A 25,465-nucleotide genomic window follows, 5' to 3' on the forward strand; every position below is an offset into this window, starting at 1 on the left:
GATACAACGGACAGTGCAGTAAGCAACGACAAACAAGATTCTGCTCGACGGCAGCGAGTCAATATCTACAGCAAATCTATTGGATTGCTGTTGATGAATTTATTAATAAGCCAAGAGTGTTTTTAAATACGTGTACGGCGTTAGCCTTTTGGGATCCGTTAACTGAAGTAGGATTCCGATGGTCTAATAATTTACAATCCTTAACCAGATTTAAGGGTCAAATATTGAACTCTTAATTCATCATCCTGAAGATGGTCCAACTGACTTATCAGCCATAGAGACCGAAACGTCGACTACTACATCTATTTCCATAAAATTTTGTTTTTCTGGGATTGTTTTATGTTGTGTCAGGTGCATGTTCCAGTACATAGAAACTTTGGAATAGATGTTCACATACTGGACTCTGAGGTTATAATTTGTACACAAGATAGATGTACCTATGTCGTTTGTATGTAGGTTTATTTTGTACCCTATCAATTTGTTTGTATTAAATATTTATATTAGTATAATTACACATACCTGTGTTTCAATTGTTTTCTGTAAGATTCTCTCTGAGTATAAATTTAGGTTTGAATACTCATGAATCAGCCACCACTGTCGGGCTTGACAATAGATTTAATCAAGTGATTGGTGTTTAGTTGATTTTTTTTAATAAATCCCTTTTCAGCATCCTTACCTGTTCTCCCTGGTGGCGTCAATCCGTCATCTTGCTCCTCCCCCGATAACTGATTTAATTCAAACAAGCATTTTCATTTTTTTTGTGAAGTTGTTACATATAGGAAGAAGAATGTCTTGTTTTTATTTCTGGAATTTTCACAATTGTGTTTCCAAACATGATACCTTCACATATGTGAAATGCAAAACAAATATTGACATGCATAGGTGCCAGGAATACTTTGCTTTCTAAGCTTAACATGGGTTTAGGAGATACAAATATTACAATAAACTAGTGCTTTTAACTGGGGAGATTTAGTGACACTGATCAACTCTTCTCTGTGATTCTTTTGAACCACTATAACAATAAATGACACTCAGACACTAGTTAGGAGGCCATTCCTAATAATCTGATCCTGACTGAGTGGTTGACTGATTGATACAATAATGTATAGGTGGCTTTTAATGATTTTGAAGCTAGACAAGCGTCAAAGAGTAAAATATCAAAAATATTTGCTATGGTGCATTTGCAAAATACATTTTATTAAATACTACCAGAGTTCTGCTTATTAAAGCACTTAGGGCATCAATTGGATGGCGGGCGAGAAAGGGACTAGGAAGCATCCGCCAGTGTGGCGGGCCGTGCTGAAAACACCACCCGCCGCAATGCCAAAAAGGCATGTCGTGCATGTTCATGCACAACGTGGCAGGCACTGCGAGGTACCTGCCATGTAGTGCATGAAACTGCAGGGGGGTACCATAGGTAAACCCAATGTGCACCACCCACCCCACAACTTCCTGGGGGCCTGCTACAGGCCCCCAATAGTAAAGACCGTATGCCTTTCCGTGGTGGCGTGCAGTGGAGAGGCAAATCCAGGCATGCATTATAATATGGATGGCAGTGTCTAACAGACACTGCCACCATATTAAAATCTTTTCTGCCCGGTCGACTCATCGACCTGGCGGAAAACCGGCAGACGGTCTTTCCCTCTGCCGGGGTGGAATGGCATGCAGGCGGGAAAGAATGTTGGCAGGTCGACACCACCATGGAGGCATTGGCGATCCGCCCTACATTCTAATGGGCTCCTTAGGCTTCCAATACGAATTCAGGTGTTTCACCCAGAGCGATAAATCTAAATGGAATCCCACAACTCGGCATTACAAGTTTCTCCAAGACCCAAATTATCGAGTCAGAAAATCTGGATGCAACCACTCTGGGCCTCGAGACTCTGAACCTGACTTTGATACTTTAGCGGTAGGGGCTGTGGGCAGCAGCACAATCTGGTAGCCAAGTGACCCCTGCAGCACGATGGATAGGGTCGGTAATGCCCCCTCTGGACTGAAAAGAAGATGGCCCACATCCCTCTCCTTCACTTCCTCACCCACCACGGGCCACAAAATGACACTTTCTGCCGGTTAGGAGCAGCCAGAATATGTCAGAGGGTTTTTCAGAGGACTTCGGATAAAAAACTGCCCAGCAAAGGTTTCTCTGGGTCTGAGTAGTTATTCCTCATTTTGGAGAAAACTGGAAATCACCAGAGTTTGGTGCAGGGTTTACACATTCTGGTGCCCCAGTATCCAGTTGCACCAATTGTAAACTGTGAATGCTTGACTAATATGCACTCTCTTGGGAATCACGAGCTGAGTAGCTGCAGCCCTAAGCACCAGTGCCCTAGGATGTACTCTATGCAAAAAGAGATTCTGGACTAGAAACAGCATCTTGAGTTATGAAGCACTAGGCCACTAGGATACTATTATTTTCCCAATGATTCACACAGTCTTTATGCCTAGTATAAACAAAGTAATATCTCGCTATATCCTACGGATGATAAAAGATTGCGAGGAGGCGCTGCAGAAAATCTACTACACATGTTTTATCATGATAAGGTTCATTTATACATATCCAACTACATATCCAAAAGTTTGCCGACCTGAAACAAACAGCATAATAAACAAGTTTCTGGATTCAATAAACAAAATGCATTTTCAATAACAACTCATTCTTGTATTTTTTTTTCATGCCTTAGATAAACACAACCCGTATTCCTCCTGTTTTTTACATAAGGGTACTTGTTTAATATGTACAAAAAAGGCTGAACATTTTCTATGCTTGTCTTAAAGCTGTTCTTGGAACCGCACGACCCCATGTTTCTACTGAGTGCATTAAATTAAGGACTATGTTTATTTAATCCAGCGCGTTGCTGAAAATATGTCAAACTGAGAGAGACACTGTGTGCCAACTGTTCTAAAAAATTCTCCCCCATTATTTTATTTTCTTCTGAGAAAGTGAAAACTGCATTTATGCGAATATCAGGGGCATAATTTGTACATTTTACTGTTTGTCAAAAAAGTTTTTTCCGAACATCTTACAGTGCAAGGGTTGGCATGTGTATGCCACCCAATAAATTGTGTCCTGTTGAAATTAAACAATTACGTCCTAGTTTCCGTAATCACAGGATGGCTAACAATGTGATTATCGTATTACGCTGCATGCATTGTAGAAATTGGCAAGCTAAACCAGCACGTGTTAGTTGGGCCGTTTACACTGTAACCATGTTCCTACTCCAGTCAACATTTGCAGTTTTCTAAGCTGTCAACCTGCTGACATTCTCCTGGGAGCCTTGCTTAGGTAAACAACTTGCTTTCAGCCTGAGGTGTACTTGAACGTCTGTGTAAATTTCGAAATTGCTCTGCCATGACGCATTCGTGCTGCTCAAGAAGCCGTTTCATATTTTTAAAAACAGATAATATGAATTCATGTTTCCTCTGTGAATTTCTTTTTAAAAAAAAAAAAATTTCACTTCTGTGTGCCATCAAGTGAACAAACCGTTGGTGTATGATAGTAATAATAATAATATTAATAATAATAACGATAATAATAATTCATCTTTTCATGTAGTTCAGTAACAGTGGGCATTAAGGTTGCTCGGTATATGGTACTGAATTTAGAAACCTCAGCAGGTTGTTATGCTGATCTAGCTTTCAAGGGCCGGTGTGGGGGGGAGGTGCTAGCGGGGAGTCGCTTCAACTCATGAACTGCAGCTCACTAAGTACTTCATCTGTGAGAGTTCATGTCAACAGGGCGGGACTGGGCACCAGGTCTTTGGGGGGCGGGGGGGCATTTCTGTTACTGGGTGCCGGTTTTGCAGCACAGTTGCAATATTGGCCCCCTGTAACCAAAGCGGCAGCTGTGAGATGGGAGTGGTGCTTTCCACTAGCAGCAGCATTTCCCATCCTCGTTGCCAATTTGTAGTATGGAGGTAGAAATGATTCCAGATCAAATTAGAATGAATTTAAATGGGTATTTATTCCGTAGGTATGAACACGTCAGATGGATTCGTAGTCAGCAAGAAGAATGCCTAACAGACACATGCCACGAGTGCATCATAGAACTTAGAACATAGGCATATTTCAAGTAACAACAGGATCACTTAAAGAGATATCAAACATACTATATCACAATACTACAACCACCCGCCCACTCGCGCCCCAGACAAGTTGTTTGCCAGGACCAGTTTCAGTTTACAGTCCGGGCTTGCATTACAATTAGATATCCAAGATTATATGTTCGTTAGTATTATTTTGGTGGTGTTAACTTTGTCAAACTGAATTTAGTTTGCTTAGATGCTGTTGACATGAGCTGTCACATGTTCACAGAGCTTCCCTGTCAAAGAATCTTTATCAGTGCAACACCACTCAGTCAGTTACAACTGGGACAAAACACACTTAAGTGTGATAGTCTTTGGCACTCTAAATTGGCCCTGTTAAATATTTGGGTGACACAGGCCCTGAAGCAATGTTACATCAGCCTGGGTCCACCCCCAAACGACCAGACTCAATGAACTTATGTTGAACCTGGCACTTTCATGCAGGGTTGCCCCAGAGTTTTGCCTCCCTTTGATGAGACCTTTTTTTTTTACTTCTAGGACTCTGTGCACTTTACTCCTACAAACCAGTGGTACAGTGTGCTCTCTATTTTAAACTGGGTCAAATTGGCCTACAGCTGATTTAGTGAACAGATGAGCCCAGAGTCCTGGGTTCTGAGACCTAGCTTGTGTAAGGGCTACCGGCCTATGTGGCCAGACAGAGCCCTAAAGAAAGAAACATTTCTTTCTAGAGTCCCCTTACTCACGGGTTGCCCCACGGTGACATGCTTCATCATTGGGGCCATCCAAGTTCTCTACGACTTGCGAATTACGTAGGAGCACTTTTTTGTGAAGGACTATGTGTGGTGCAAGGTGTGCTGGAGTGGGTGTAAGTGATTTAAAAATACCGTGCTAGTGGGCCTTAACAATTTTATAACTGCTCCTAGGTTGGCATGATTTAAAATGGGGTAGAACACTGTGTTCCAATCTATAATGAAGGTGGGATCAGTGTACGGTCGACATGTTTCTAGCTTCCCCTAGCTTTTCATCAGGACCACACAGGGACCAGCCCTGTGTATGCCACTCCTGTTACTGCCTAAATAGGAACACAAAATATAATACAGAAAATTGGACGCTGCTACTAATGAAAGCATGCGTGATAATACATACGAATTGATTCTACACAGTGTATCTGTAAAACAATAATGAAAGATTAGTGGTACATATCCCCTTTCTCAATAGAGTCAGGGTACATGACTTCCTTCATGATGCACACAGAATATAGGTGGTTGTTTGCTCAATATTGGTGCGTGCAAACTCACAGGTCGGGTGAAGTGCTAAGAAAAAATTCTCATGGTGATTGTGGCGTGACTTCACACAATAAAACAACACAGGACTTAATATGACAGTAGAGATATACTCACGTTGAACACATATAACATGGAATGGTTGTTTCCTCAATAATTACTTGTAAAGGTGCCTAATAGCACTCCATGGTCTCTTGGGGGGGGGGGGGGGGTGGTGTCTCCCTTCAAAATAATCCTAGTTGTTCGGGGAAAGAAATAAAAACAATGAGCGTTTTTTGGTATTTTTGCTTAAGCCAGATGTTTCCATTTTAAAATGTTACTTGTGTGAGGTACACAGCAAGCGCCTCCAAGTAACGCGGCATCTATTGCAAAAAGAGAGTCAACTTACTTCTTTTAAGGGGACTCTGCACTGAAACACCTACACAGCTTCCCCGCCGGACTGTATCTTAGCGTGTCTCCGGTGAGGGAGTCTTTTAACGGTGCTTCTAGGTTCAGTGACTCCACGTGGGCACCTGCGATGACTAGACTGCAGTGGAAAGAATGGCCGCCGCCCCTGGGTGAGTGTGGCGGCCATATTGGGGAGGACGCGTGGGTCCTTCTGTATGGTTGCGATTAGTGGGTGCAACGCTGAAAAAGTGGTGCCATGTGCCTCTTCTTATCTGGGCATACTTTAAAACATATTAAGGCACTAACGCCAGATACGAGTGAGAACCAAGGTTTTATTGGGATTGGAGTTAAGTACCGCACAAGTTCGTTATTTATGGATGGTGAGGCTATGTCTTTTAAAAACATATCTCAGGTTTTGATGACACCAGATTCGAGTGCTAAACAAAGCTAAACGTACAGGGCATAGAATATAATGATGTTGTCAGTTATAGCACCTGATTTATTTGGTAGTCGTTAATTGGAGTTTTTGAGAATGACTTAGTTCCTTTCACCTTCTTTACAAAATGATGGGGTATTTTGTATGAAATTCCCAAGACGGATATGATACTCCAAAGGAGTTATCGTTGGTTATTAGTCAAGATTGGAAAAACGTATGTTTATAAGTGGTACTGCAGAGAAGTTTCTGCCCTACTGTTTGGGGTTTAATAGGGTTTACAAGGACCTGGTAGATGTCAGTCTTTTAAGTACTAAAAGCACTCCAGGGGATATCATCATTCAGGCCATGCGTATCAGTGTGGAGCTTGAACACCCATCGTTGCTCACGTTCATGCAGTGTTCTTTCAAGGTTGTTCTTGTTCTTGATGCATTCTAAAACAAACTATTTCAGGTCATTGGGTGTATGCTGTTTTCCAATAAAGTGGCTCGTCATCCGTGGTGGCACGTTTGCAACGAATGTTGCTTCTATGTTCAACGATGCGAGTGCTCACTTTTCTTGTTGTCATGCCCACGTAGTGCAGGTTACATGTGCAGGTGATTTATACATGTATTTTACTTGTAAAACCGTAGTATATGTTACTACATGTATCCAGGGCCTGTAAATGAAATGCTACTAGGGGACTGCAGCACTTATTGTGCCACCCACAACAGTAGCACTGTACAATAAGCCTGAGTCCTGCCACTGATGCCTGTAGTGCAGATTTAAACTGGCATTTTAACCTGACAAGTGTTAGCCAGGCCTAAACCCTCCCTATAAATACTTGTATGTCACCCTTAAGGCAGGCCCCAAAAGCTCATAGAGAAGGGTGCATGGTGTACTATAGTTAGTACAGGTGTGTTTAAGGTTTAAGATTCCTGACAGTAGAAACTCGCAAAAGTTGTTTTCCATTGTTGTAAAGCTATCTCTCCCATAGAATAGCACTAGGTTACCTTATTACACTTAACCTCTGCCGTGCTGGTGACCGAACCACTCCATCATGAGCCACGGACGCGCTGTGCTGGTGACAGAGTGGTTCTGTCACTCCACGGCTGCCCCGTCCACACTGCAGGAATTCGGCACCTGCACGGGCATTCTATTGAGCAGGCGAGGCTGTGACGGAACCACTCCGTCACAAGCACAGCGTGCCCGTAGCTCGTGACGGAGTGGTTCCGTCACTAGCATGGCGTCGCCGCGCGGACTTCCCTCCCCCCCAGCGCCGCAGCGGAATCACCGCCGAGGCCAAGGGGTTAAGGAAAGATTACGTAAGTTTGGGAAATGATAGAGAATTGCTTATTCTACTCAAATGCATTGTGTTAGACTTGATACCATTGGCGTGAGTCTCCCTTCCACGTTTTGTGCAAGTGCTCCCTATTGTAAATTGTTGTTATGAATTGGTGATTCCATGATTGGTTATTTGATTTACTTGTCAGTCCCTAGTACAGTGCACCATGTGTGCCCAGGGCCTGTAAATCAAATGCTGATGGTGGGCTTGCAGCACTGATTGTGCCACCCACAGAAGCAGCTTGTAAAATGTGACTCAGGCATGCAATTGCAGAGCCTGTGAGCAGTCTGGGACTGCCATGTCATCTTGGCAAGTGCACACGCTTGCCAGTCCCCAAACCTTCCCTTTTCTGCATGTTAGTCACCCCTAAGGTAGGCCCAAGGTACCCCTGTGGGCAGGGATTGCTTTGTATGTGAAAGTAAGGACATGCCCTGGTGTATGTGGCATGTCCCGATAGTGAAATACTGCCAATTTCGCTTTCCATTATTGCAAGGCTATCTGTTCCCATAGGCCGGAATGGGCAGGTTGATTATAACATCTTATAATCATAACTTACCCAGGGAACAAGATAGGAAAATAAAGTTTAGTATGCCTGAACTCTGAATGTTAAAGTGCATCTTTTGGTGTGGGTGATTTTAACATTCTGTGTTTGAAAATACCACTTTTAAAAAGTAGGTATTTTCTTGCGGAACCATCCAGTGTGCCTCTGCTAGGTTTGTGTATTGCATATCTGGCTTGTGAGTGACAGGAGCTGGGAGAGGGCTGCGGTTCCAGCAGTCTGATGTGTCAGGTCTGGGCTGAATGGTACCTGTGATGAATTTAGAGTAGGGGGAGGAGATTTCCTTTCACCTGCCTGGGCCAGGTCTGCTTTCAACAAAGCTGTCTCCACCTCCTGCCAGGAAGCGGCACCAGTGAGGACAGAACTGGTTATGAGTGGGTAAAGGCACTCTCTGTCTTCAGAGACAAAGTATTTGTGTCTATAAAAAGGGGGACCCAGAACTTTAGATCACTTCTGGGAAATCAAGAGGAATCTTGACACGAGGATTGGGTAGTTCTCCCCACATTTCAGCTGGTGGGGACACATGTTAGACTTGGCACCATTAGCATGAGTCTCCCTTCTACTTTTTGCGGTAGCCTCATCTGTTTTTGTTGGTCTAGCGGCTTTTGGCACTTTGCCACTGCTGTTCAGTGCCAAAGTGCAAGTGCTCCCTATTGTAAATTGTTGCTATGGAAAAATGATTCCATGATTGGTTATTTGATTAACTTGTCAGTCCCTAGTACAGTGCACCATGTATGCCCAGGGCCTGTAAATCAGCTGCTGCTGGTGGGCTTGCAGCACTGATTGTGCCACCCACAGAAGCAGCTTGTAAAATGTGGTTCAGGCCTGCCATTGCAGAGCATGTGCGTGGTCTGGGACCGCCATGTCAACTTGGCAAGTGCACACACTTGCCAGTACCCACACCTTCCCTCTTCTGCATGTTAGTCATCCCTAAGGTAGGCCCAAGGTACCCCTGTGGGCAGGGTACATTGTCTGTGAAAATAAGGACATGCCCTGGTGTGTGTGGCATGTCCTGATAGTGAAATACTGCCAATTTCGCTTTTCACTATCGCAAGGCTATCTGTTCCCATAGGCCGGAATGGGCAGGTTGATTATAACATCTTATAATCATAACATACCCAGGGAACAAGATAGGAAAAGAAAGTTTACTATACCTGAACTCAGAATGTTAACGTGCATCTTTTAGTGTGGGTGATTTTAACATTCTGTGTTTGAAAATACCACTTTTAGAAAGTAGGTATTTTCTTGCTTAACCATCCAGTATGCCTCTGCTAGGTTTTTGTATTGCATGTCTGGCTTGTGAGTGACAGGAGCTGGGATTGGACTGTGGCTCAAGCGGTCTGATGAGTGAGGGCTGGGCTGAATGGGACCTGGGTTGAATTTAGAGTAGGGGGAGAAGATTTCCTTTCACCTGCCTGGGCCAGGTCAGCTTTCAACAGGAAGCTGCACCAGTGAGGACAGAACTGGTTTTGGCTGGGTACAGACACTCTCTGGCTACAGAGAAAAAGGAGTTGTGTGTATAAAAATGGTGACCCAGACCCCAGAACTTTAGATCACTTCTGGGAAATCAAGAGGTACCTTAGCCAAGGAGAAGAAACCAGAGAAGCTGAAGGTAGATTACTGCCCCTGTGCTGTTTGCTATTTGGCGTTGGCCTGCAGTGGTTACTTAGTGCCAAGGAAAAGAGAAAAGGACTTTGCTGTTTGTTTTGTCATCTTGAGGAATATCTCCAATGGTGTGAAATTGAGCTTGCCTCCTGTCTGAAGTCTCAGGGACACAAAGACTTCACCACCAGCACCCCAGAATTTCCTTGCTGGGAAGGTGCAGAATTTCCTGCAGAGAGGTGCCTGCTGCTTTTCAGGACCTCTGGAGACTATTTGCCATTGGGAGCAGGAGGCATGAAACAATGACGAAGAAGCATTTTGCATCCGCACCAAGACCTGACGCATCGCCAAGCCACTGAGAAGAAGCGAGCCGCTTCTACACTGAGTCCCGACGCATCACCGCGAACATCGTCTCAGCGCCTGCCGTGCGGCCGCAAAAGTTCACACATCGAACAGGATTGCCGCCATTTTGTCGCACTGGATCGTCGCATCGCATCGAGGTGCCATCTTGTCGCATCGTAAAGGGAACGCAGTAAAAAACTGATGCATCCCTCCTCTCCGGTAAGGATGTGACATATCGCCTCCCCTGGGCTGCAGTAAAGAACAGATGCGCAGCCTCCCCCGAAGGCAGGAAATGAAGCTTCGCCTTCCCTCTGACCCATTTGTTTTGCGTGACGCGTCTAAGGTACTTTGTTGCAAAAGTGTCGCATTTACAACTTCCATTGAACTAAACTATTTCTACCATTGAAGAGCCTATGTTTGATACTGTACTGTGGATTTTTGCCATTTGGGCTTGTTTAGATAAATACACTTATTTTTCTAAACTGGTGTGGTGCCCCTTTGTAGTGTTTTTCACTGTGTTACAGTATGTGTTCACAAATGCTTTACACACTGCCTCTGAGATGTCTGCTTGTGCCAAGCTACCAAGGTGGTGAGCAGAGGTTATTTTAGGAGCGTATCCCATTTTCCCTGACTAGAAGCAATGGTCCCTATTTGGACAAAGGTGCAAACCATTGCCAACTAGAGACTCCCATTTCTAACACATTGTAATTAATGGTAAAGGCTGTAGAGTTTAAGGTACTATTCCAAACATGCTACTTTTAGAAAGCTGTCAATTTTCTTCTGAAACCAAATGTTCATTTCTGACAGTGTCTAGGTCCACATGAGTGTGAATGACTCTCCTATGGAGTTTTATGTATTCCTTCCTGATATGGGACAAAAGATCCTTGGGTGTGTGGCAGGATGTTGCTCTTCAGAGCCTGGAGGAATGTACTCAGCCCTTCCCGAGAATCAAATAGTAGTTTAGAGATAAATCTGTTATCCACATGCTGCCAGTCCAAGTTGAATAAGTGCTGGGAAATGGGCTCATATTTCACCCAGCCCTAATAATAGCCCATTGTTTGGTGGTTCGCTGCTGCATCTTTGAAACTAATCACAACAAAGCAAAAAAGCTCATACACATCTGTAAATGTATGTGTAGAATGACAATCTTGTGGTCTTCTGTAGGCTCAGTGTCACTGTGTTCCAAGTCCTGCATCCGATGAGTATTGCTACCAAGGAGCAGACAATCATCTGATCCCATTCCATGCTAAACCTCCATCTGCAGCGGAGTTATATTGTGCAGTAGGCATGGGAAGGGCAGCAATAGCCAAAAACACTTCGTAAGGTATAGAACACAAAAAAAGCTAGATTTGCAACAATCCGTTGAACTAACCTGGTTCAAGTTACTAACTGAAAGGAGAAAACCTTAGTTCTGTACTTTTCTAGAAGCAAAGAAGCCATTAGGTACGTATCCATGTAATTGACCTACAACATCCATGCAAGCAAAACATAGCTCAGCTTCCAAAATCACATTACGGACCCAACAGTCTAATTTCAAACCGCTACCCTTTATCCCTATTACATTTATCACAAAAGTGTACGCCGGCATGTGTGAAGATTCACCCACACAAGGCAGAGAAAGGTCAAGAGATGCAGAGACAAACAGAGTTGTGTGGCCGAAAGAATGTGTATTCCATTTTGAAGAAAGTACATAGTATCACGTGAGTACTGCAAAATGTAGTTGTGAGTCAAGCCTAGAGTTTTTATTGCTGCCAACACCAATGCTTGGTACCACAGCATGATAAATAAAATTGCTTAAACTTGTAGAAATCTAATAAAAAGCTCTGTGACACATGCATACCTTTCTTCAAAGATAATTGGATATACCACACATTTCATGCACTACTCTGCCTCTCAATAGACATAGAAATGTCCCTTCCCTATCGGATGCCCATTTCATTCATGAACAGTCTCAGATGTTTCAGTCGCATACAGGTTCATATGATATTACTTTTGATTAGATCACTATTCTTTCATTCTTCATCATTTGCCATCGGCACACTTCCCTCAAGAGAATGTTGTTTCAAAAAGGCAATGTTTTCTGCAAAAAAATAATCTATTTTCAACTTATATATAGAGAAAAACTGAGCGGCTTACTGATTTTTCTGCATTTATTGTTGGGCAGACCGTGTCTAATCGTTTTTAGCACCCAAAATGTTTACATTTTTATTGGTAAAGGCTTGTGGCCCCGTTAATCTTTATTTTTATGCCTCACTGAAGATTTTTGTTTCTAGCAAAATGTGGGAAGACTGACAGTGACTTGATTCATTAGGTATTTTTAGTTATCGTGTCTACAAGGAAAGTACCGTCATGTTAATACCATTCATTGAAGCAGGCAAGTTTTATAAGAGAACCATGATTCTCGCGGGCAGTATATTTTATCTCTTCATGGGAATTTTAAAGATCTTTTTATTTTTTTGCTTCAGTCAAACGTGGAGTAACTAACATAATTTCTGTATCTGTAATATTGAGTAATGAATATTTTGAGTTTTTTTATTGCAATCATATTTGTTTAAGTGATACAATAATTGTTTACTTAACGAATAAATTAACTTAACTTTTTATTGCCCAAGAAGCATAAGGATACAGGATGGAGAATTGAAGATATGAAACACAAGAGTGCGGGTGAATAGAAGAAGGCATATATACTGGATAGGGGTTTGAAGCAGTTCATGTCCTAAGGCCTAATTCGCTGCATCAGTACTTGGGTACTGACTTAATAATTACAGTTCTGTAAGGAGAGTGTCTGACTGAATTTATAAGTGCTTGAGTATTAGTGCAGTGAAAGGATTATCACAGACTGCTAAAAGGGTCACTACAGTAGTGAAAGAACAGTCACAGAGTGTTTGGTAGAAGTATAAGGATACGGAATGGAGAATTGAAGATGTGAAACACAAGTGTGCAGGTGAATAGAAGAATGCATATATACTGGATAGGGGTTTGACGCAGTTCATGTCCTAAGGCCTACTTTGCTGCATCAGTACCTGCGTACTGACTTAATAATTACAGTTCTGTAAGGAGAGTGCATGACTGAATTTATAAGTGTTTGAGTGTTAGTGCAGTGAAAGGATTATCACAGACTGCTAAAAGGTTCACTACAGTAGTGCAAAAAAAGTCACAGAGTGTTTGATGGAAGTATAAGGATACAGAATGGAGAATTGAAGATGTGAAACACAAGTGTGCAGGTGGATAGAAGAATGCATATATACTGAATAGGGTTTGAAGCAGTTCATGTCCTAAGGCCTACTGCACTGCATCAGTACTTATGTACTGACTAAATTATAACAGTTCTGTAAGGAGAGTGAGTGAATAAATTCATACGTGCTTGAGTGTTAGTGCAGTGAAAGGATTATCACAGACTGCTAAATGGGTCACTACAATACTGCAAGAACAGTCACAGAGTGTTTGGTTGAAGTGTAAGGATACAGAATGGAGAATCGAAGATGTGAAACACAAGTGTGCAGGTAGATTGAAGAATGCATATATACTGGATAGGGGTTTGGAGCCGTTCATGTGCTAAGGCCTACTTTGCCTCATCAGTACTTGGGTACTGAATAAATGATTAACGTTCTGTAAGGGGAGTGCGTTACTGAATTTATAAGTGCTTGAGTGTAAGTGCAGTGAAAGTATTATCACACACTGCGAAATGGCTCACTACAGTACTGCAAGAACAGTCACAGATTGTTTGGTGGAAGAATAAGGATACACAGTGGAGAATTGAATAGGTGAAACACAAGTGTGCAGTTGGATATAAGAATGCATATATACTGTTTAGGGGTTTGAAGCAGTTCATGTCCTAAGGCCTACTTCGCTGTATCAATACTTGGGTACTGACTTGATAATTACAGTTCTGTAAGGAGAGTGCCTGACTGAATTTATAAGTGCTTGAGTGGTATTGCAGTGAAAGGATTATCACAGACTGCTAAAAGAGTCACAACAGTAGTGCAAGAACAGTCACAAAGTGTTTTGTGGAAGTATAAGGATACAGAATGGAGAATTGAAGATGCGAAACTCAAGTGTGCAGGTGAATAGAAGACTGCATGCATACTGAATAGGAGTTTGAAGCAGTTCATGTGCTAAGGCCTACTTCACAGCATCAGTACTTGGGTACTGACTAAATGATCACAGTTCTATAAGGAGAGTGCTTGACTAAATGTATACGTGCTTGAGTGTTAGTGCAGTGAAAAGATTATCACAAACTGCTAAATTGGTCACTACAGTAGTGCCAGAACAGTCACAGAGTGTTTGGTAGAAGTGTAAGGATACAGACTGGGGAATTGAAGACGTGAAACACAAGTGTGCAAGTGGATAGAAGAAGGCAAATATACTAGATAGGGGTTTGAAGCAGTTCATGTCCTAAGCCCTGGGTGTTAGTACAGTGAATGGATTATCACAGGCTGCTAAATGGGTCACTACAGAAGTGCAAGAACAGTCTCAGAGTGTTTAGTTGAAGTATAACGATACAGAATGGAGAATTGAAGATGTGAAACACAAGTGTGCAGGTGGAAAGAAGAATGCATATATACTGGATAGGGGTTTGAAGCAGGTCATATCCTAAGACCTACTTCGCTGCATCAGTACTTGGGTACTGACTTAATGATTACAGTTCTATTAGGAGAGTGCCTGAATGAATTTATAAGTGCTTGAGTGTTAGTACAGTGACAAGATTATCACAAACTGCTAAATGGGTTACTACAGTACTGCTAGAACAGTCACAGAGTGCTAGGTGGAAGTATAAGGATACAGAATGGAGAATTAAAGATGTGAAACACTAGATATCAGGTGGATAGAAGAAGGCAAATATACTAGATAGGGGTTTGAAGCAGTTCATGTCCTAAGCCCTGGGTGTTAGTGCAGTGAATGGATTATCACAGGCTGCTAAATGGGTCACTACAGAAGTGCAAGAACAGTCACAGAGTGTTTGGTAGAAGTGTAAGGATAAAGACTGGGGAATTGAAGATGTGAAACACAAGTGTGCAGGTGGATAGAAGAATGCATATATACTGGATGGGGGGTTGAAGCAGTTCATGTGCTAAGGCCTACTTCACTGGATTAGTACTTGGATACTAACTAAATGATTAAAGTTCAGTAAGGAGAGTGCCTCACTGAATTTATAAGTGCTTGAGTGTTAGTGCAGTAAAACGATTATCACAGACTGCTAAATGGGTCACTACAGTACTGCCATAAAAGTCACAGAGTGCTAGGTGGAAGTATAAGGATACAGAATGGAAAATTGAAGATGTGAAGCACAAGAGTGAAGGTGGATAGAAGAAGGCATATATACTGGATAGGGGTTTGAAGCAGTTCATGTCCTGATGCCTACTTCGCTACATCAGTACTTGGGTACTGACCTAATAATTACAGTTCTGTAAGGAGAGTGCATGAATGAATTTATAAGTGCTTGAGTATTAGTGCAGTGAAATGATTATCACAGACTGCTAAAAGGGTCACTAAAGTAGTGCAAGAACAGTCACAGAGTGTTTGGTAGAAGTATAAGGATACAGAATGGAGAATTGAAGATGTGAAAAACAAGTGTGCAGGTGGATAGAAGAATGCATACATACTGAATAGGGGTTTGATGCAGTTCATGTCCTAAGGTCTACTGCACTGCATCAGTACTTATGTACTGACTAAATGATTACAGTTCTGTAAGGAGAGTGCGTGACTTAATTTATACATGCTTGAGTGTTAGTGCAGTGAAAGGATTATCACAGACTGCTAAATGTGCCACTACAATACAGCAAGAACAGTCACAGAGTGTTTGGTGGAAGCATAAGGATACAGAATAGAGAATAGAAGATGTGAAGCACAAGTGTGCAGGTAGATAGAAGAATGCATATATACTGGATAGGGATTTGAAGCCGTTCATGTGCTAAGGCCTACTGCACCTCATCGGCACTTGGGTACTGAATAAATGATTAAAGTTCAGTAAGGAGAGTGTGTGACTGATTTTATAAGTTCTTGAGTGTTAGTGCAGTGAAAGGATTATCACAGAAAGCTAAATGGGTCACTATTGTACTGCTAGAACAGTCACAGAGTGTTTGGTAGAAGTGTAAGGTTAAAGACTGGGGAGTTGAAGATGTGAAACACAAGTGTGCAGGTGGAAAGAAGAATGCATATATACTGGATAGGGGTTTGAAGCATTTCATATCCTAAGACCTACTTCGATGCATCAGTACTTGGGTACTGACTTAATGATTACAGTTCTATTAGGAGAGTGCCTGAATGAATTTATAAGTGCTGAGTGTTAGTACAGTGACAAGATTATCACAAACTGCTAAATGGGTTACTACAGTACTGCTAGAACAGTCACAGAGTGCTAGGTGGAAGTATAAGGATACAGAATGGAGAATTAAAGATGTGAAACACTAGAGTTCAGGTGGATAGAAGAAGGCAAATATACTAGATAGGGGTTTGAAGCACTTCATGTCCTAAGCCCTGGGTGTTAGTACAGTGAATGGATTATCACAGGCTGCTAAATGGGTCACTACAGAAGTGCAAGAACAGTCACAGAGTGTTTGGTAGAAGTGTAAGGATAAAGACTGGGGAATTGAAGATGTGAAACACAAGTGTGCAGGTGGATAGAAGAATGCATATATACTGGATAGGGATTTGAAGCCGTTCATGTGCTAAGGCCTACTGCACCTCATCAGCACTTGGGTACTGAATAAATGATTAAAGTTCAGTAAGGAGAGTGTGTGACTGATTTTATAAGTTCTTGAGTGTTAGTGCAGTGAAAGGATTATCACAGAAAGCTAAATGGGTCACTATTGTACTGCTAGAACAGTCACAGAGTGTTTGGTAGAAGTGTAAGGTTAAAGACTGGGGAGTTGAAGATGTGAAACACAAGTGTGCAGGTGGAAAGAAGAATGCATATATACTGGATAGGGGTTTGAAGCATTTCATATCCTAAGACCTACTTCGATGCATCAGTACTTGGGTACTGACTTAATGATTACAGTTCTATTAGGAGAGTGCCTGAATGAATTTATAAGTGCTGAGTGTTAGTACAGTGACAAGATTATCACAAACTGCTAAATGGGTTACTACAGTACTGCTAGAACAGTCACAGAGTGCTAGGTGGAAGTATAAGGATACAGAATGGAGAATTAAAGATGTGAAACACTAGAGTTCAGGTGGATAGAAGAAGGCAAATATACTAGATAGGGGTTTGAAGCAGTTCATGTCCTAAGCCCTGGGTGTTAGTACAGTGAATGGATTATCACAGGCTGCTAAATGGGTCACTACAGAAGTGCAAGAACAGTCACAGAGTGTTTGGTAGAAGTGTAAGGATAAAGACTGGGGAATTGAAGATGTGAAACACAAGTGTGCAGGTGGATAGAAGAATGCATATATACTGGATGGGGGGTTGAAGCAGTTCATGTGCTAAGGCCTACTTCACTGGATTAGTACTTGGATACTAACTAAATGATTACAGTTCAGTAAGGAGAGTGCCTCACTGAATTTATAAGTGCTTGAGTGTTAGTGCAGTAAAACGATTATCACAGACTGCTAAATGGGTCACTACAGTACTGCCATAAAAGTCACAGAGTGCTAGGTGGAAGTATAAGGATACAGAATGGAAAATTGAAGATGTGAAGCACAAGAGTGAAGGTGGATAGAAAAAGGCATATATACTGGATAGGGGTTTGAAGCAGTTCATATCCTGATGCCTACTTCGCTACATCAGTACTTGGGTACTGACCTAATAATTACAGTTCTGTAAGGAGAGTGCATGAATGAATTTATAAGTGCAGTAAAATGATTATCACAGACTGCTAAAAGGGTCACTAAAGTAGTGCAAGAACAGTCACAGAGTGTTTGGTAGAAGTATAAGGATACAGAATGGAGAATTGAAGATGTGAAAAACAAGTGTGCAGGTGGATAGAAGAATGCATACATACTGAATAGGGGTTTGATGCAGTTCATGTCCTAAGGTCTACTGCACTGCATCAGTACTTATGTACTGACTAAATGATTACAGTTCTGTAAGGAGAGTGCGTGACTTAATTTATACATGCTTGAGTGTTAGTGCAGTGAAAGGATTATCACAGACTGCTAAATGTGCCACTACAATACAGCAAGAACAGTCACAGAGTGTTTGGTGGAAGTATAAGGATACAGAATGGAGAATAGAAGATGTGAAGCACAAGTGTGCAGGTAGATAGAAGAATGCATATATACTGGATAGGGATTTGAAGCCGTTCATGTGCTAAGGCCTACTGCACCTCATCAGTACTTGGGTACTGAATAAATGATTAAAGTTCAGTAAGGAGAGTGTGTGACTGATTTTATAAGTTCTTGAGTGTTAGTGCAGTGAAAGGATTATCACAGAAAGCTAAATGGGTCACTATTGTACTGCTAGAACAGTCACAGAGTGTTTGGTAGAAGTGTAAGGTTAAAGACTGGGGAGTTGAAGATGTGAAACACAAGTGTGCAGGTGGAAAGAAGAATGCATATATACTGGATAGGGGTTTGAAGCAGTTCATATCCTAAGACCTACTTCGCTGCATCAGTACTTGGGTACTGACTTAATGATTACAGTTCTGTAAGGAGAGTGTCTGACTGAATTTATAAGTGCTTGAGTGGTATTGCAGTGAAAGGATTATCACAGACTGCTAAAAGGGTCCCTATTGTACTGCTAGAACAGTCAAAGAGTGTTTGGTAGAAGTGTAAGGATACAGAATGGAGAATGGAAGATGTGAAACTCAAGTGTGGAGATGGACAGAAGACTGCATGTATACTTAATAGGGGTTTGAAGCAGTTCATGTGCTAAGGCCTACTTCACTGCATCAGTACTTGGATACTAACTAAATGATTACAGTTCTGTAAGAAGAGTGCCTCACTGAATTGATAAGTGCTTCTTTGTTAGTGCAGTAAAAGGATAATCAAAAACTCCTAAATGGGTCACTGCAGTACTGCAAGATCAATCACAGAGTGCTAGGTGGAAGTATAAGGATACAGAATGGAGTATTGAAGATGTGAAACACAAGAGTGCAGGTGGATAGAAGAAGGCATATATACTGGATAGGGGTTTAAAGCAGTTCATGTCCTAAGGCCTACTTCGCTGCATCTGTACTTGGATACTAACTAAATGATTACCATTCTGTAAGGAGAGTGCCTCACTGAATTTATAAGTGCTTCAGTGTTAGTGCAGTAAAAGGATTAACACAGACTGCGAAATGGGACACTACAGTACTGCAAGAACAGTCACACAGTGCTAGGTGGAAGTATAAGGATACATAATGGAGAATCGAAGATGTGAAAAACAATTGTGCAGGTGTAAAGAAGAATGCATATATACCGGATAGGGGTTTGAAGCAGTTCATATCCTGAGGTCTACTTCGCTGCATTAGTACTTGGGTACTGACTTGATAATTACAGTTCTGTAAGGAGAGTGCCTGACTGAATTTATAAGTGCTTGAGTGGTATTGCAGTGAAAGGATTATCACAGACTGCTAAAAGGGTCACTACAGTAGTGCAAGAACAGTCACAGAGTGTTTTGTGGAAGTATAAGGATACAGAATGGAGAATGGAAGTTGTGAAACTCAAGTGTGAAGATGGATAGAAGACTGCATGTATACTTAATAGGGGTTTGAAGCAGTTCATGTGCTAAGGCCTACTTCACTGCATCAGTACTTGGGTACTGACTACATGATTACAGTTCTATAAGGAGAGTGCCTCACTGAATTTATAAGTGCTTGAGTGTAAGTGCAGTAAAAGGATTATCACAGACTGCTAAATGGGTCACAACAGTACTGCAAGAACAGTCACAGAGTGCTAGGTGGAAGTATAAGAATACAGAATGGAGATTTGAAGATGAGAAACACAAGAGTGCAGGTGGATAGAAGAAGGCATATATGCTAAATAGGGGTTTGAAGCAGTTTATGTGCTAAGGCCTGAGTGTTAGTACAGTGAATGGATTATAACAGACTCCTAAATGGGTCACTACAGAAGCCAAGATCAGTCACAGAGTGTTTAGTGGAAGTATAAGGATACAGAATGGAGAATTGAAGATGTGAAACACAAGTGTGGAGGTGGATAGAAGTAAGCGTGGGCGTAAAATCCGTTTCGCGGACGAATTTGCTGATATATGACGATTTCGCGATCCGCGAATCGCACAAATTTACCCAATAATCCGCAAATTCGCAAGCTACGAATTATTTTGCTTGGTCGCGCTTGAAAAATACAATAACGCGCGCCATTTTCAAACTTGCTGCGTGATCGTGCGAGAGTTTTTTGAACGCAATGACGTTATCGCGGCTTGCCATCTTGCACAGCAAAAGTTTGACAATGCGAATACGTCATAAAGGCCCGCGATCTCGCATTGCTGGAGTAAACAATGCCGAACACGTAGATGCTTTATATTTAACAACAAGGGGTGGTGATGGACAGAGTTTCTGAATTAAGCAGAATACTCTCACCCAGTCAAGAGATCAGGGCTAGATCCAACACCGTTTTTTAGCTCACTGCACCATCCCAGCTCAGAACCTGGCTATATGCAAATTAGTCTGTTCCTGTCCCAGTGCATGATGGGAACAGGGCAAACCAAACTACCAAGCCAATTCTTACACTGGGAAGGAAACAAGCTTCCGGGGACCGGTTTCTGGCATTTCAGCCATCGTCGGCCCGGCTTGCTTGAATCCTGATGGTGCAATGAGCAAGGGACTCACATCTGAGTATACCCTTCCACGCTTAGGGTGGACAAAATATTTAACAACAAGGGGTGGTTATGGACAGAGTTTCTGAATTAAGCAGAATACTCTCACCCAGTCAAGAGATCAGGGCTAGATCCAACACCGTTTTTTAGCTCACTGCACCATCCCAGCTCAGAACCTGGCTATATGCAAATTAGTCTGTTCCTGTCCCAGTGCATGATGGGAACAGGGCAAACCAAACTACCAAGCCAATTCTTACACTGGGAAGGAAAAAAGCTTCCGGGGACCGGTTTCTGGCATTTCAGCCGTCGTCGGCCCGGCTTGCTTGAATCCTGATGGTGCAATGAGCAAGGGATTCACATCTGAGTATACCCTTCCACGCTTAGGGTGGACAAAATATTTAACAACAAGGGGTGGTGATGGACAGAGTTTCTGAATTAAGCAGAATACTCTCACCCAGTCAAGAGATCAGGGCTAGATCCAACACCGTTTTTTAGCTCACTGCACCATCCCAGCTCAGAACATGATGCACTGGGCCAGGGACAGACTGATTTGCATATAGCCAGGTTCTGAGCTGGGATGGTGCAGTGAGATAAATAACGGTGATGGATCAAGCCCTAATCTTTGGACTGGGTAAGAGTGGTCTGCTTAATTCAGACACTCTGTTCATCACCACCCCCTTTTCTGAATCGAACACATAGATGCGGCGCGCAGCTGACTTCCGGCGGGAGATTTGAACAGCTTGCGTTCCCGAAATTTCGAAAATTGCAATTCTGCACAAGAAATCCACCACAGGAAGCATAAACCTTGTGAAAATTATGATTTTGCTCAGAATAACTCCTCAGATTGACATTTGGCTGCACTTTTTGGTGCAGGAGTCCATTTTTTGGGGTGGGGTGGGGTGGGAGGAAGGAAGTGCCCCAGAGTCTCCAACTTCCTGTTCCTGTCCAGCAGGCTCCTCCCAGTGCCTTGTTCATGTCATGGTCACTTTTCATTTGGCTGTGGAGCTGGAAGGATTACTTTTTGTGACTGCTGCTGGATATTTGTATTTGAGGACTTTTTGGACTTTGGAGTTTGGATCACTTTTAGACTTGAGATTTTACAAGTAAATTGGTGTTGTTTGTTTGGGGCATTGCAGTTGAGGCAACTACAGTTCTAAAACTTTTTTCACAACTTTAACAAAATATATATTGTGGTGGGTAGCCACAGTATCCAGTTGGCCCAGGGTTGGTCATGGGTGCATGATAAAACTGTTTCTGTGATTTTTTTAAAAACTTAATTCTCATTTATGTCATGGAATTTTAGCTCACTCCTATATGTTGATTTTTTTTTTACATTTTGGGGTGCCTGTAAAGCCTCACTAGCCAGTAGGCCCAGGTGTAGTGAGTGGTGCATGGGCCTAGTCTTTCTGTGGGGTGTCTTGAATTTAAACATCATTGAGTGCATGGATGGCATGGGATTGTGGTGGTTTTTGAGTGTTTTTTGACTTTTTGGGGTGTTGTTGGGGCCTGGCCATGTGGGTGGGGGCCATTTTGAGGCCTGGTACAGGCAGGGCCTGGAAATATGGTGGGGGTCAAGGGGCCGTTTTGAAGCCAGGCAGTGTGTTCAGGCCTGCACCCAGTTTGCCTTGCTTTCAACCATTATGCCCAGGGGTACTCAGTGGTGCATGTGCCTAGTCTTCCTGTGGGGTGTCTTGAATTTAAACATCATTGAGGGCATGGATGGCATGGGATTGTGGTGATGTTTGAGTGTTTTTTGACTTTTGGGGTGTTGTTGGGCCTGGCCATGTGGTGGGGGTCAAGGGGCCAGTTTGAAGCCAGGCAGTGTGTTCAGGCCTGCCTCCAGTTTCCTTGCTTTCAACCATTATGCCCAGGGGTACTCAGTGGTGCATGGGCCTAGTCTTTCTGTGAGGTGTCTTGAATTTAAACATCATTGAGGGCATGGATGGCATGGGAATGTGGTGATTCTTGAGTGTTTTTCGACTTTTTGGGGTGTTGTTGGGGCCTGGCCATGTGGGTGGGGGCCATTTTGAGGCCTGGTACAGGCAGGGCCTGGCCATGTGGTGGGGGTCAAGGGGCCATTTTGAAGCCAGGCAGTGTGTTCAGGCCTGCACCCAGTTTGCCTTGCTTTCAACCATTATGCCCAGGGGTACTCAGTGGTGCATTGGCCTAGTCTTTCTCTGGGGTGTCTTGAACCTAAACATCATTGAGGGCATGGATGGCATGGGATTGTGGTGATTTTCTGAGTGTTTTTTTACTTTTTGGGTGTTGTTGGGGCCTTGCCATGTGGGTGGGGGCCATTTTGAGGCCTGGTACAGGCAGGCCCTGGCCATGTGGTGGGGGTCAAGGGGCCAATTTGAAGCCAGACAATGTGTTCAGGCCTGCACCCAGTTTTCATTGCTTTCAACCGTTATGCCCAAGGGTACTCAGTGGTGCATGGGCCTAGTCTTCCTGTGGGGTCTCTTGAATTTAAACATCATTGAGAGCATGGATGGCATGGGATTGTAGTGATTTTTGAGTGTTTTTTTACTTTTGGGGTGTTGTTGGGGCCTGGCATTGTGGTGGGGGTCAAGGGGCCATTTTGAAGCCAGGCAGTGTGTTCAGGCCTGCCCCCAGTTTCCTTGCTTTCAACCATTATGCCCAGGGGTACTTAGTGGTGCATGGGCCTAGTCTTTCTGTGAGGTGTCTTGAATTTAAACATCATTGAGGGCATGGATGGCATGGGAATGTGGTGATTTGTGAGTGTTTTTCGACTTTTTGGGGTGTTGTTGGGGCCTGGCCATGTGGGTGGGGGCCATTTTGAGGCCTGGTACAGGCAGGGCCTGGCCATGTGGTGGGGGTCAAGGGGCCATTTTGAAGCCAGGCAGTGTGTTCAGGCCTGCACCCAGTTTGCCTTGCTTTCAACCATTATGCCCAGGGGTACTCAGTGGTGCATGGGCCTAGTCTGTCTGTGGGGTGTCTTGAATTTAAACATCATTAAGGGCATGGATGGCATGGGATTGTGATGATTTTTGAGTGTTTTTTGACTTTTTGGGGTGTTGTTGGGGCCTGGCCATGTGGGTGGGGGCCATTCTGAGGCCTGGTACAGGCAGGGCCTGGCCATGTGGTGAAGGTCAAGGGGCCATTTTGAAGCCAGGAAGTGTGTTCAGGCCTGCACCCAGTTTGCCTTGCTTTCAACTATTATGCCCAGGGGTACTCAGTGGTGCATTGGCCTAGTCTTTCTCTGGGGTGTCTTGAACCTAAACATCATTGAGGGCATGGATGGCATGGGATTGTGGTGATTTTCGGAGTGTTTTTTTTACTTTTTGGGTGTTGTTGGGGCCTTGCCATGTGGGTGGGGGCCATTTTGAGGCCTGGTACAGGCAGGCCCTGGCCATGTGGTGGGGGTCAAGGGGCCAATTTGAAGCCAGACAATGTGTTCAGGCCTGCACCCAGTTTTCATTCCTTTCAACCATTATGCCCAAGGGTACTCAGTGGTGCATGGGCCTAGTCTTCCTGTGGGGTGTATTGAATTTAAACATCATTGAGAGCATGGATGGCATGGGATTGTGGTGATTTTTGAGTGTTTTTTTACTTTTGGGGTGTTGTTGGGGCCTGGCATTGTGGTGGGGGTCAAGGGGCCATTTTGAAGCCAGGCAGTGTGTTCAGGCCTGCCCCCAGTTTCCTTGCTTTCAACCATTATGCCCAGGGGTACTTAGTGGTTCATGGGCCTAGTCTTTCTGTGAGGTGTCTTGAATTTAAACATCATTGAGGGCATGGATGGCATGGGAATGTGGTGATTTGTGAGTGTTTTTTTACTTTTTGGGTGTTGTTGGGGCCTTGCCATGTGGGTGGGGGCCATTTTGAGACCTGTTACAGGCAGGCCCTGGCCATGTGGTGGGGGTCAAGGGGGCAATTTGAAGCCAGACAATGTGTTCAGGCCTGCACCCAGTTTGCATTGCTTTCAACCATTATGCCCAGGGGTACTCAGTGGTGCATGTGCCTAGTCTGTCTGTGGGGTGTCTTGAATTTAAACATCATTAAGGGCATGGATGGCATGGGATTGTGATGATGTTTGAGTGTTTTTCGACTTTTTGGGGTGTTGTTGGAGCCTGGCCATGTGGGTGGGGGCCATTCTGAGGCCTGGTACAGGCAGGGCCTGGCCATGTGGTGGGGGTCAAGGGGCCATTTTGAAGCCAGGCAGTGTGCTCAGGCCTGCACCCAGTATGCCTTGCTTTCAACCATTATGCCCAGGGGTACTCAGTGGTGCAATGGCCTAGTCTTTCTGTGGGGTGTCTTGAATTTAAACATCATTGAGGGCATGGATGGCATGGGATTGTGGTGATTTCTGAGTGTTTTTTGACGTTTGGGGTGTTGTTGGGGCCTGGCCATGTGGGTGGGGGCCATTTTGTGGCCTGGTACAGGCAGGGCCTGGCCATGTGGTGGGGGTCAAGGGGCCATTTTGAAGCCAGACAGTGTATTCAGGCCTGCACCAAGTTTGCCTTGCTTTCAACCATTATGCCCAGGGGTACTCAGTGGTACATGGGCCTAGTCTTTCTGTGAGGTGTCTTGAATTTAAACATCATTGAGGGCATGGATGGCATGGGAATGTGGTGATTTTTTAGTGTTTTCCGACTTTTTGGGGTGTTGTTGGGGCCTGGCCATGTGGGTGGGGGCCATTTTGAGGCCTGGTACAGGCAGGGCCTGGCCATGTGGTGGGGGTCAAGGGGCCATTTTGAAGCCAGGCAGTGTGTTCAGGCCTGCACCCAGTTTGCCTTGCTTTCAACCATTATGCCCAGGGGTACTCAGTGGTGCAT

This window comes from Lissotriton vulgaris, chromosome 8 (assembly GCF_964263255.1).
Source record: "Lissotriton vulgaris chromosome 8, aLisVul1.2, whole genome shotgun sequence".
NCBI lineage: Eukaryota > Metazoa > Chordata > Amphibia > Caudata > Salamandridae > Lissotriton > Lissotriton vulgaris.